The sequence below is a fragment of the Lactuca saligna genome, chromosome 3, assembly GCF_052625555.1.
Source record: "Lactuca saligna cultivar CGN05327 chromosome 3, ASM5262555v1, whole genome shotgun sequence".
Lineage (NCBI taxonomy): Eukaryota > Viridiplantae > Streptophyta > Magnoliopsida > Asterales > Asteraceae > Lactuca > Lactuca saligna.
The window spans coordinates 65864990-65880014 of record NC_136419.1 but is presented as its reverse complement, the minus strand read 5'-3'; positions in this window follow the sequence as shown (position 1 = coordinate 65880014).

The following is a 15025-nucleotide window of genomic DNA, read 5'->3' as shown; positions in this document are numbered from 1 at the left end:
TTAAAACAGCGGAATGTTTTTTGTTTAATTGCTAAACGTTTGTATTCTAATATTACTCAGCTTCACTTGGATTGTGAAATAGGCCAAAAGATCCATCGCATGATTTTGCCCTTCCTAGAGTTTAAGGAGGATGAAATCGATGCCGAAGCCTACAATTGTGAGAGTGTGATATCGTCTGATGATGTCAATCCGACCTACATGTATGGACTGGACAAAATTGAGTCCTTCATTAAATCCAAGGACCACAAGGACATGCTTAAAAACCTTTTGGATGAAAATGACAGACTTAAACTGAGAACCGAAACCATGCAAAAATTTGACTCTCTAAACGCCAACGTAAGCTCAGAAAACAAAATTGATGTTGAAAATGCATCTGAGCTTAACGAGGACGAAAACATGAGTGAAATTTCTGTAGAGGACACGGTTGACTGCTCAGAATTCATTAAAAACGAACCTGAAAACCACAAGAATCTTATTTCTGAAAATTCTGTGGAGTTCGCTCGATTGTCCCATCAAAAGTCCCCGATATTAGTTGAGAAAGCAGTTGTGTATCAAAAGGTCAGGACCACTCCGAATCAAGTATACAAGGTGACAGGAGTTACCAAACATCAAACAGCTGAACTCACAGACATTGTAAATGAAGACAATGCTGATGGCTGCGAAGAATACTTCTGGGAAGCTCCAATTGATAATGCAGACGAAACCATTGGCTTATCTGAAAGAACTTCCTGGAAGAGCAAAGGAAGATACATACCTGAACCCTTGAATGAGCCGAATAATTTCGATAAGCCAAGCACCAGTGGTACAAAAGATATTCCTCATGAGGATGATCATTCAGCAAAAGAACACGCTACCTCTACTCCCTCGGCTCAAAGTAAAACTCCTGTAGTTCAAAAGGAACCAGCCAAGGAGACACCGAAACCGAAAGCAAATGTTCATCATCAACCTACATAGATGAGGAATAGGAAGAGAGAAAGGAACAACAAATACAGGAAGAACCTTTCTGAAAGGAAACAATTCTGGCATTCCCAGAATGCATATTTCTCACACCAAGACAAGAATCTGAAATACGAAAACAATCCTGTAGGAAAGCCTGAAAGTCACAACAACCGAAAGCCAAGGTTCGGTTCACAAGAAGATATTAACCGAAACCAAAGGTTCGGTTCTGAAAAAGACTTCAACCGAAACCAAAGGTTCGGTTCCAAAGACAGCTCCAACCGAACGCAAGGGTTCGGTTCTGAAGTCAAAAGAGAACAAAACTCTAAGGTCAGTCCCTCCAACGATCAAAAGCAAAAGGGTCACCTAGAGTCTCCAGCTAGGAAATCCTCTCAATCCAAACCTTCTCGTTCTAATTCCTCTCATTCTTCTAATTCTTCTACTTCCACCGATTTATCTCCATCTTATTCTAAAACTGATTCCTCTTGTTCTCAAAAATCTCATTCGTCAGCTGAACAAAGGGGAAAGCAGAAGGTTAATGAATCCAAACCAGAGTCCAAACCGAACACACCCAATCCTAACAAAATAAAAGTTTTTACCATTAAAAGGAAAAATGAAACAACTCTTATAAAACGAACTTATCTTGTTGACGTCTTTCTGACTGTTCCCGTTCCCATGCAAAGCTCACGTGGACCCAAGAAACTTTGGGTTCCTAAATCTGCCTAATTTTTGCAGGTTATACGTGACGAGCAGTTCGACGAAGAATGGTACATCGATAGTGGCTGCTCACGTCACATGACAGGGAGGAAAGAGGAGCTTAGGGAATACAGATCTCTTGCAAATGGTGGCAACGTTAAGTTTGGAAATAATTCTTTCGGCACCATAAAAGGATACGAGATGATAACAAATGGGGATTTTACTATAAGGAAGGTGGCTTATGTGGAAGGACTCCAACACAACCTCATTAGTGTATCTCAGCTGGTTGGAGGTACAGGTCTCAAAGTCTCATTCGATGCTGAAGGTTCTGAAATCATAGAGAAAAAGACAAAGAAAGTGATTCTCAAGTCAGAGCGAAAGGGTGAAATGTTTCCCTTAAACCTTAAACCCATCAAAGGAAACCCACTATATGCTTGTTGTGGCACCGAAGACACTCTCATCTCAATTTTAAAGATATCAACCATCTTGTCACTGGAGGTCATGTTAGGGGTCTTCCATTGCTCAAGTTCGACAAAGATCATTTGTGTGCTGCATGCGAAATGGGGAAGCAGAGTCGTCAAAGTCACCCATCTATAATCAACACAAAAGTTATTGAACCACTCGAATTACTTCATATCGATTTGTGTGGTCCTTCATCTATAGAAAGCATCGGTGGTAGCAAGTATATTCTTGTTATTGTTGATGACTTTTCAAGATTTACATGGGTGTTCTTTCTAAAGCTCAAATCTGAAGCGACTCAAAAGCTGAAAGTGTTTATCAAGCAAATTGAAGTACAGCTCAAGAAGGTTGTTCGCAACATCAGAAGCGACAATGGTCTAGAATTCAAGAACAGGGAGTTTGAAGAGTTTCTTGCAGAAAAGGGAATAAGTCACAATTTCTCAGCTCCCTACACACCGCAACAGAACGGAATAGTTGAAAGACGAAACCGATCTTTGTGTGAATCTGCCCGAACCATGCTAAGTTTCGCTTCCTTACCTCTTTATTTTTGGGCTGACGCTATTTCAGCTGCTTGTTTTACACAGAACAGGTCCTATCTCAACAAGAGGTTCAAGCTCACTCCGTATGAGATACTGAACAACAGAAAGCCCAATGTGAAATTTTTCCATGTGTTCGGCTCAAGGTGTTTCATCTTTAATACTAAAGAACACCGCAACAAGTTTGATGTCAAAGCCGACGAGGGAATTTTTCTGGGTTACTCTCTCACATCCAAGGCGTACATGGCTCTAAACAAACGTTCGAGAAGGATTGAAGAAACATACTATGTAACCTTTGATGATAGCTATATCAAGAAGCTGCAGGCTAAAGAAGACACCACTGGGGAAATCTTTCCTCAAACTGGCCAAGTCACAGTCTCAATCGCCAATTTATACGAGAAATTTCTGGAACTCTTTGACGAACCGGAAAAAGCTTCTCTCTCAGAAGCAGGTGCAGCTGACAACAAAGTTGATCATATGAAGCAGATTGTCGAAGATGCTGCAAGAAGAATGCATGAAGGAGAATCGCCCACTGATGAATCTCCATCCAACCAATCTTCAGTCGAGGGGGAGCCACGTTCTCATGTTGAGGGGGAGCCAAGCTCACAAGTCCAAGGGGAGCCAAGCTCTACAACTTCAACTGAAGGTCCTTCACCAACCGAAGGTGCTTCTCCAACCGAAGATACCCCTCCAAACGAAGGTGCTTCAATGCCTGAAAGTCCAACACCACAAGAAACCCCTAAACCTCATGTTTCTCAAGACACATCAATTGAGGGGGAGCATGATGATATGACGCTTGATTACGATAGCCAATCTGAGCCAGAAGAAATGATCAATGCTGAACTAGACCCAACCTTTGAACCGAATTACCCTCCTCTTACCAAATGGACCAGAGATCATCCAATCTCTCAAGTAGTTGGTGATGTATCTGAAAAGGTTCTGACCCGATCTCAACTGAAGGCAAAACAGACATCATTATTTTCAAAGGTTGAGTTTTGTATGTTCAATTCATTCGTCTCAAAAGTTGAACCGAAGACAGTGAACACTGCCCTCGATCACTCTGATTGGGTCCAAGCAATGCAAGACGAACTGAACGTATTTGAAAGGAACAAAGTTTGGCGCCTAATTCCAACCCCTCCAGATGCTTCGTTTGTTGGTCTCAAATGGGTTTTTAGGAACAAAATGGACAAGGAAGGTAATGTTATAAGGAACAAGGCTCGTCTGGTGGTAAAGGGATACTGTCAGGAGGAAGGGATAGACTATGAAGAGACTTTTGCTCCAGTAGCTAGACTAGAATCTGTTAGAATATTTCTAGCTTATGCTGCTCACAAGAACTTTGAGGTTTTCCAAATGGACGTCAAGTGTGCATTTCTCAATGGAGAACTCGAAGAAACGGTGTACGTGGAGCAACCTCCTGGGTTCGTGAATGAAAAGCATCCAAATCATTGCTATATTCTGGATAAAGCTGTGTACGGCCTCAAGCAAGCTCCAAGGGCCTGGTATGAAACGCTTACAAAATTTTTAAAGATGTCTAAATTTAAACAAGGTACGGTTGACCCAACCTTCTTTCGCAAAAAGGAAGGTAACCACCTTATGATAGTTCAAATTTATGTCGATGACATCATCTTTGGCTCCACGAATCCCAGCTTAACAGCTGAATTCAGAAAGCTGATGGAGACTAAGTTTGAAATGAGCTCAATGGGTCCAATTAACTTTTTCCTTGGTTTAAACATAAGACAGGGACCCGAAGGCATCTTTATTAATCAGGAAGCTTACACGAAGACTCTCCTAGCAAAGTTTGGCATGATGGGAGACTCAAAAGTCAAAGTCCCAATGGCATTCGGCACCAAGCTTACCCCATCTCTAGACAAACCGGCTGTCGATATCACGCTCTATCGTCAAATGATTGGCTCACTGATGTATCTAACTGCTAGCAGACCTGATATCATGTTTTCTGTGTGTTATTGTGCTCGATTTCAGGCAAACCCACGCGAACCTCACATGCTTGCAGTGAAGAATATCTTAAGCTATCTCAAGCGAACCACCTCCTTAGGTCTATGGTATCCATCCAACTCAGGCTTCTTTGTTCAAGCCTATTCTGATGCTAACCTTGGAGGATGTGGACTCGACCGTAAAAGCACAACTGGTGGTTGTCAATTTCTTGACGGGAAGTTAGTCAGCTGGCAATCCAAGAAACAAACGTGCGTGTCGTTGTCTACTGCCGAAGCGGAATACATTGCAGCTGCATCCTGCACATCACAAGTGATTTGGATCCAAAGTCAACTTCAAGACTATGGCCTCAATATGAAGAAGATCCCACTATATTGTGACTCTGAAAGTGCAATTAGGATCTGTCATAACCCAGTGCAACACTCTAAAACCAAACACATAGCACTGAGGTATCACTTCATCAAAGATCATGTGGAAGATGGAAATGTCGAAGTTCACTTCGTAAGAACCACTGATCAACTGGCTGACGTCTTTACAAAAGCTCTTCCAGAAGCATCATTCAATAAAATATTGCAAGGGCTAGGTATGATGGAATCAGAGTCAGTACCTCACACTACCTCTCAACCTCAAACGTAAGAAGCGAAACCAACCGAATGTTCGGGTTCGGTTCAACCATCTGACTCGCTCATTTCTTCAAAGGTAGTTTTTCTGTGTTGTATATTTCTTCTACAATTTTGTTTTTCTTTGTGTTTAAAGGATTTATCTCTTGTTTATCTAATTCCTCAATTTCTCAAAATTTTCCAAAACCGAAACCTACCGAAGGTTCGGGTTCGGTTTTCCAAAATTTTGTGGAACCGAAACCAACTGAAGGTTCGGGTTCGATTTTCCAAAATTTTGTGGAACCGAAACTAACTGAAGGTTCGAGTTCGGTTTTTCAAAATTTTCCTAAACCGAAATCAACCGAAGGTTCGGGTTCGGTTTTTCAAAAACACCAAAAACATATTTTTCTCTTTTCCTATTTTTCTTGTGTGTTCGTTCGTCTGTGGGGATATATTTGCTGAATTACTTAAGTGTCCCTAGAAGCATGCTGTTGTATGTGTCCCAAGTGTCATAAGATTTTGAATAATAGTCTTCATGACCTGGTAAATACAAACCTTGTCTTCCCAATAAGGCTAACCAATTTATTTACATCTTGAGCTACCTCACTCTTTTCTCACATGAGTTAAGAGTTTCCTGCTTGGTCCTTATTTACGCAGCAGAGGTACTATATCTTCTTACACCATCTTCATAACTCTTCTCCACTACATTCGTTTCATCATCGTAACCCTTGAGACTCTCAGAAACTACCACTGAGGTTTATGGTTACACAACATCTGTGTTTATGATCTTAGTTTCGTGCCACTACAAGCTGAGTGAAACCCAAAATACAACACCAACGAATTGACGGTGACCAATTAATTTGCTCAAGTTTTCACCAATGCATTGACGGATGTACCTTAATAATATCTCAATTTTTTCTTTTGCATGATTCCAATGAAATTGTTACACACCATAACGTTTCTTCCCAAGGGATCCAGTTTTAAATTTTTATCTGAGATTTTATATTAATCCACGCCAATAACAAATCAATTTCTACCTACTTGTTCAATAGGCTACACCGGTCTCACAAGTACTTTGTTCATTTTCTTTCTTATATCAAGAATAGAATTGATGAATCAAAGCGAAACCACCCTTATATAGCCCAATTAAAAGAAGCCTTTCAACACTTATTAATAAGTGTTTGATCGTAATTCAACGGGATTCCACACTAACACTTTGAGGTCTCTCTTGACCTTGAAGGAAGAGATTCGTGCCCGGGATCATCAGTTTCGTGTCATTACTGACATCACAGAATATCCTTAAAAGAGTTGCTTTATTTCTTTTTCTTTTACACTCTTTGCACGAAAATTCTAGATTTTCCAAAATTCCATTACTCATTATTTACAGGATGGATTATTACTGAATGGTTAATAATGAAGTTGTGGTCAAAAACTATCCACGTAGATCAGTGATTCAAAACTGCCGTTTAAAAGGGATAAGATGAAAAGTTGCTGACTCGGCGGAAGTTGAAGGGATAAAAATTCAAACGACGGTAAAAAGAAGGCGCGCGTGAATTTGAAACGGCCACGGCGTAATCCTAGGATTCTGACACTCTCTCTCCTACGTGATCATCGCACGCCCCAATTGTCACCAATCAGTCACTCACAAACCCGTTTCGTGTTTCCATAACAGATTTGAAACGATTTTTCTCTCTCCTATCACCCACTATAAATAGCCCACTACACCACCTTTTACCTCTTTACCACCTTCAAAATTTCCAAAGCGCAAATACTCCCAAACAGTTTCCTGTTCATCATCTTCTTCATACCTGCAAAAATGGCTGATTCCTCTTCTGTTCATGCTACCTCACAGATCCTTCCCATTCGCCCACAACAATGTCTGGTCATTGACCTTAACCCACTGGCGTACGACTCCTATATGTCGCCGGTCATAGAGTGTTTAAAGTATTCCCAACTTGTTCCGGCTCTCTCCAGAACTGATTCAGTGCCAATGGTGGCCCTATCGCAGGTCTACGCGACTGCATACTACGACAAAACCGTCGACCGGGTGTTTTTCGAGATTGCAGAACACAAAACCTCAGTCTCTCGCCAACGTTTCTGCACCTTGCTAGGGTTTGCCGTTGACCCTTCAAGAGTTCATCCGGAGTCGATTCAAATTGGTCATCTGTATAACATGTTTTACAACATGGGATACACAGAAGTTCTTACCTCTGTCGCAAGGTTCAAAAAGTCATGCTTGCCGCCCCAGTGGAACGGTCTATTTACAGTCCTTTTCAAGGGCTTGTCGGAAAGAAGCTCAGGATCAGATGGTGCAAGTCGTCTCTTCCTCACCATCATGTACGGGGTTTACAATGGGATTAACCTAGACTATGGGTTTGTCCTATGGCAACAACTTATTCAAAGCCTCTCCTCTTCATCTCGCCACTCTGAGGTATCGTTGGCCCGATTCTGGATCCTGATTACAAAATGGGCCATGGATAGATTCGATGTTCCTACTGCTGACGGTGCATCGATGTCTTCTGTTGGTACTTTCCATACCAAGAAGATCATCGTCTCAGATGCATCGAAGTTCTCCTTCATTGGCTCCATCCCGGAGTCAATGTATGGCGATGTGCCCTCTGACAGCAGGTTGATTCGGAAGATCAAGGAGCTAAGGCCATCAGGTCCAAGGGAACTGACACCGGATATGCTCAGGTCAATTCACGATGCAGACAAACCGGTGAGCAGGGGCAAAAAGGCGGAAAAAGGGAAGCATGCATCCAAAGCTCCAAAGGGACCTTCTCCCAAAAAGAGGAAATAAACGAAAGCTGCACCATCCCCACAGCCAAAGAGGAGGAAGACTCAACCAAAACGAAAGCTTATAATTCCCTCTTCTTCGAGTGACTCTGAGGGTGAGAGTTCGGGTTCTGACGACTCTCAAGGAGACGCATCTCCTCAACGAGGCAACACACCACCTCGGTCCCCTACCCCAGATATTGAACTTCCAATTTCCCCAATTCCTTCCCCTCCACCAATCTTTACAACTACAACCGAATCACCACACGTAACCGAACCACCTCAAACCAAAACCCAAGCAACCGAAACTATCCATTCTCAACCACCAACCAAAATTATACCAATACCCACTCAACCTGATCCCACCAAACCCACAACACCCCCAACTTCACCACCCCCTTCATCTCCTGAAAATGCCTCTGAGGGCGAAAACCCTTATCTTGGTGGTGAAAATATGATCTTTGATTCGGTCTATTATAGTCCGTTTCAAGTTCAAAGTGACGAGGAGGTTGATGCTCCAGTAACAAAGAAGCATCTTAAAGAGCTCAACGAGAAGATTGACCTACTTCTCGCCTCCTCTTCCAACCAGCAGTCCTCTCTTTCTGAAGCTGCTATTCAGAAAATTGTTGATGCCTTTTCCAGGGCTCAACATGATTCGGTGGCCTCAGCAACTGCTGCGATTAATGCCTCCACCAGAGTCTGTGAGGCAGCGACCGAAAAAGTCGATAAACTATTTTCTGACGCTTCTACCCTGCTGAAGTCCTTGCAGGAAAGCGCCACTGCCACCAAGACAACTTTGGAACCAATTGTTCAACAATTGGCCAACTTTGTCTCATCGGAGTTGACTTCGTTCGCTACTCTCCGCCAAAACATATGCGACGACAACTCGGCCCTTCGTGCCTCCATTGATGCTCGCCTCGCCAAGCTACAAGAGGATCTTGCAACCGAGCGTTCGTTAATGGACGATCTGGCAACCAAAACAACCGCCCTTGAGGTCAAGACAACTCAACTCTCCCAATCCCAACAACAACTGGAAGATCTTCGATCCGAAAGGGAGGTGATCAAGACGTGTGTTTCGGATGTCCACGCTGCTATATCCAACATTCTGGAAGCACACGATCCCATATTAAACTTTTCGGTGCGGCGTTCCCTTACTGAAAAACTCTCTCCGGCCATTGATCTTCTTAACAAAGTTGAAGGGCTACCAAGTTTCGTGTCCATTCCGAAACAAGGGGGAGATGAGAAGACAGGATCAAAACCACCTCCTTCCTCCAAAGCTACTCACATGACCAAACCATCTCCGACTAATCAAGCTTTAGGCTCGGGTGTGAAGGACAAAGGTAAAAACATAGCTGAGGAAGAAGATGAAGAAGGCGAGAAGGAGACCATTGCTGACATTTTAAAAAGAAAGAACAGTCGCAAGGTTGATGAAAATGTCAGTCGTGTGGCGCGAGAGGCTGAAGAAGCCGAACGCAAACAAAAAGAAGCCCACGATCTCCTTGAGAGCCGAAAGACTCTCTTCCCTACCTGGACCAGGGAACGTTTGATTAAAGAGGCCATTGAAACTCCTAGCATTTTATGGCTCGAGCCGGTTATCTCGTTCGACTGCAATAACACTGTCGATTCGCAGTTCGATATGCCGCTGACTCGAAAGGCGTTCATCTTCCACGTCTTCTCAAACATCTTTGAAGTCCCTCACCCGAACGCTGAGCTTGACAGGGAGATCATTGACTTCTATCTGGCGGCTGCTCGTCTACAATTCCTTACTTGGAGCGCTCAGAAGATTGTAAACATTCGGGTGCTGAAACCTTTTACCGAAGGTCGTTTTATAAATGTTCGGTTCAAGCTGATTCGGGGATCTGCAAGAACTGCTCATATTATCTCCCTGGCAGATCTACCGAATCTAAATCCTCATGATTGGATTGTCCTGTATAATATCCTTTTGATGAATGAAGCTGAATATGGTCCCATTTAGACCATGTCAAAAGGATGTTAGTCTGCTACATCATGGAGGTTGCCCTAATGGATTAGGAGATTGCCACAGTCTTCAAGAAGAAACCAAAGATTGCTCCTGTGGGATCGGCCAGTGATCTCAACCACATGCTATTGGGCAGGATCGACCCGAGATGCAACTCGGTTATGTTCACTAGAGCGGAAGGACAGAAATGTCTCTTCGCTTTAGCTGACAAGCATCTTTACACCACACCTTGTTTGGAGCATGTGCTGTTCATTATCAAATGGTGTAAAGAGAACTCGGCTGATGACATAAAGTACTTTGAAGATATGATCAATTGGTACATCCGGTTTAGACAGACTATTCTTTCCATCACCAAATGTCTGTTTAGTACCGTGAAGAAGAAGGTGCCTGCTTCAGCTGGTGGCCCAAGTAACTAATGAAGGTCTCGCTCCAAATTGACGCAAAGGGGGAGATTGTTGGGCTGAAAATTATTTTGAAGATTGCATCTTTTGGGCTCGACAGATTAAGTTACTTTGTTTTCCGGTTTGGGCCTGTCCAACCGTGAACCTTTTATGTTTTGTATATAAGTTTACGCTTGCATGCATATTAGGTCAAGGTTTAGAGATCCACGATATAGCGATTTATCTAGACGATAACAGGTTTCTTTAAATCGTTCTTGTAACCTTCCAATCCTCTACACTTGATGTTCTTAATCGAGCTCTTCTGAGGATTATGTTTAATCATTCGACATGTTTGATTCTATCTTGTCTTGTTCTTATTATTGCGTTCATTTAGTTTTATATTTACGTACTTGTTCAAGATCTAATCGATCTTTGTAGATTAAAGGTTAGTTTAATCTCAACACTTAGGATAGGTCCCTTATGATAGATGCTTAGGGACGTAATGAGAGGATAACGGGAATGGGTAATCGGGTTTGTTTAAAATAATGAAGTTAATAAACTTATTTATTGTGGGTTGAAAACCCTATGTGCTCACCAGGGTCCCAAGCCTGACCCACTCAGTTTTATGTATTACAGGTAGTGGCGCTTGACCATAGATATGATGTTGGACGAGGGATTATGGATATAGGCCTGTACATATGACATAATGTAGTAAGGCTTATATTGTACTGTTTATGCTTTTGATCTGTACGAACATGACATCCCAAGTCTTTTAATGAAATACATTTCTATGGAAATGCTTTTGATAAATCTTTATCATATTTGTTTTGGGACAAATTCCGCAACATTTTTATTTAAAATGTTACTCTGATTTTTAAACAAAGAATAAACAAACCGGTCTTTTCTGGCCGTGATTTTGGGGATGTCACATCCCCCCTCACATTTCGATGTTATTGGTACACGGCCAATGATATTGGAATGGACCTAGTCATATAAACTATGTGTCGTCAAGTCCCCCTTTTCTGATGTGATTGGAATACTGATAATCGGATCGGACTAGGCAAAGCACCAATGCACTAAATAGTAAAAGGAACAACTGAACCACACCCATGAGATTCGTGGTGTTGTGTGATGAGCCAAGAATTCCTTATGTAGCTAGAGGTGACTTGATACTCCTTCATTGAGAGGAGTGTGATCCGGTCTGTGATGTGATGTAACTGTTCCTATGATTATGTCGAGCAAATCTGCTAATAATGTTATTGTGGAGCAGGGCTACTGTATGACATGGATGTCGTGACATTTTCTATCGTCTTGGGGAATGTCATCGATAATTATCTTCATAGTCTGTTTTGCATGAGCATTGATAACCATTTTGAAGGTGTTTTTTACTCAAGCTAGCTCTAGCTGGATCCCCCCCCCCCCCCCCCATTATGATGTGGGTAGCATAGGTAGCCATATCAGACTATGGTGCATATGGCAAGGTTACTATAAGAATACACAACAAGGTTGTTTCTTTGATAATAGACAACTAGACTATTGCCAAGAGCTAGTCAACATAGATGTTGATGGATTGTAAGTGATAGTGTTGCTATCGAGAGCCTTCTTCTTGAAGAGTAACTTTGCTATAGAAAGATGTAGTGTTAGAAACGCCTTATTGATCGTCCGAGCATAGGAAAACCATGTTGATTATGGGAGAAGAGACACCAAACACGGTGTTAAGCATGACATAAACTTATGAAGCACGACTTACGATGCACGACAATACGTGACTTATGTTGCATGGCTTAAAAGAATAGTTTGGGCTTAGCAGTCATCGATCGTATATGCATCACACGGGAGAGCATCGTGTGGAATGGATTGGGGTTTGCTACCAGCCATCATAGATACATCACCAGCAATCATAGATGCATAATGCAGAAGAGCATCGAGTGGAATGGATCAAACTTAGTTGCCAATGATCGTAGGTACATCATGCAGGAGAACATCGCGTGGAATGGATTAGGATTTGCTACCAACGATCGTAGATGCATCACCAACGATCGTAGATGCATCATGCAGGAGAGCATCACATGGAATGTATCGAGATTAGCTGCCAGTGATTGTATGTACATCACGCGGGAGAGTATCAAGTGGAATAGATCGGGCTTAGCTACTAGCGATCGTAGGTACATCATGAGGGAGAGCATTACATGAAATGGATCGGGATTAGCTGTCAGCGATCGTAGATACGTCATGTGGAAGAGCATTGTGTGCTATCATATAGGAAAAGGTTACAAGCCTTTGATCATCATTGGCGGAGCATGCTGCTAATGGGGTTAAGATGAGAAGCCGAACGACTCAAGGCAAGGATGTTGGACCTTGTAGGAGGAGCTTACCGCTATGATGTGTTCGGGCGGAGAAGCCAAGCGACTCAAGTCAAGGGTGTTGGACCTTGCATGCGTAGCTTGCCACTATGATGGAGTCAGGCGACTCAAGGAAAGTGTGATGGACCTTGCATGCAGAGCTTGCCACTATGATGGAATCGGGTTGAGATGCCAGACGACTCAAGGCAAGGATGTTGAACGTTGCATGTGGATCTTAATGCTATGATGGAGTTGGGCTGAGAAGCTAGGCGACTCAAGGTAAGGGTGTTGAACCTTTCATGCAGAGCTTGCCACTATGATGGTGTCTGGCTGAGAAACCATGCGACTCAAGGCAAGGGTGTTGAACCTTGCATGCAAAGCTTGCCGCTATGACGGATTTGGGTTGAGAAGCCAGGCGACTCAAGGTAAGGGTGCTTAACCTTGCATGAATAGTTTGCCGCTATGATGGTGTCGGGATGAGAATCCACACAAGAATGGACTTGAGATAGAGGTTGGGAGATCATAAAAAATAGTTAGCAAATTACCTTGTGTAGTAGCTTTCTTGTGTTTTACCTTTAGGAGCCTAGAACCTCAAATGTGATGCCTCAAATTTCATATAACAAACCAAGAACAAGAGATTTAATTGAGAGAGAGGTTGGGAGATCAAAATCGGCTAGCCACCACTATATGTGCATGAGTGCTGATGTTGGGTGTTAGGGACTTCTTTTATAGCTTAGGATTACAATCATGCAAACCCTAATGACTCTTCATATGTCTTAGTATTTTGGACTAAGCCTTCTTGGACTTTCACATAGGTTTAGTCCAACTCTAATCAACATGAGTCATGAGCCCTACTAGGAGTATTACTAATTTACTAAATCAGTCCCTGTATATTTAATTAGTTTCTTTTGATCAGTAAATTAATATCAAATTAATTATTGATAAATACTAATTAAATAATGTGATTCCTTCATTAATATATTATACTTATAATATATTAATAAACCACAATAATCTCTTCTTCAAGTATCCATCCTATCAAATTGTTCCAGAGTGTTACAACCCAAATGGACCATGCTATCGATTCAAGTATATACCAATTATAGTTATGGGCTTAGACATCTAATCCAACAGTCTCCCACTTGGATAACTCTAATAACTATAATTTCCAATGTCCTTCAAACCCCGAGTAGCAATCATAGCTCTCTAAAAGCCAATGTCGAATCCTGATGCACCATTTAGATAAGGGATCATATAATCCTCTGTTCTTCAATATATCATGCAGACAAATACATGGAACATAGTCATACGTATTGTCCAATAGTTTGTTTCCCGATTTCTGATTTGTCTGACATAGAACTTAATTGAACACATCAATTTAGCTCTGAACGCGCCCGACATATAAGTCAAAACAAAATCATCGAGGGGCCCAAGATATCGCTTTTTAATCCTCTTAGGATAAAAGGAACAGATAAACTTCGACTTATATGCTTGTACTAACTATCAGTTAAATCATACACAACAACACGTTTTATAACATCGAGTTACTGATGCATTTTTGCACTATCAATGTACAAGCAACTGATAATTTCCAACTCATATATCTTCGTTTGATGATTATATGATATTATCATCTCACAATCACTCGTGATAAATTCCATGAAGTGATTCACGTGAGTGTGGGTTGATCCAATACTCAAATCTTATTTCAAGAGTACTCATGAATGTTGTAGCAAACTTTTGTAATGTCTAACTCCTTATAAAATCTTACAAAACTCATTCATGACAGTCTACTTACAGAACCTACTTCCAAAGTATGATTGACTATGGATAGTTTGAATAACCTTATTATTCTGGAAGTCAAAACATGAAAAATGAAACAATAGTAAATAATTGACACAAGATAGTAACTTTATTTATAAACAGAACTCCTTTCATTCAATCATCAAATATCAATTACATTTTAGCTATTACAAGTTTCTAAATATCTATCTAATCATTAATACTAATATCTTCCCTCAGCCCAATGCTCCTTGCATGCAACAATTGCTTATCCCTACTGAGTCCCTTTGTAAGGGGATCTGATGGGTTCTTCTCTGACGATATCCTCTTCACTAAGAGTAGTCCTTCTACTTGATGTCTTACAAAGTGATATTTTATGTCAATATGCATGGATCTTCCATGATCCCTTGGTTCCTTGGCTAAGGCAATTGCACTTTCATTGTCACAGAAAATATCCATAGGCTCATTTATAGTTGGTACAACTCCAAGGCCTCCAATGAAGTTCTTTAGCCATATTGCCTCCTTTTCTGCTTCGCTTGCTGCTATATACTCTGATTCGCATGTTGAATCAGCCACAATTTCTTGTTTGGAA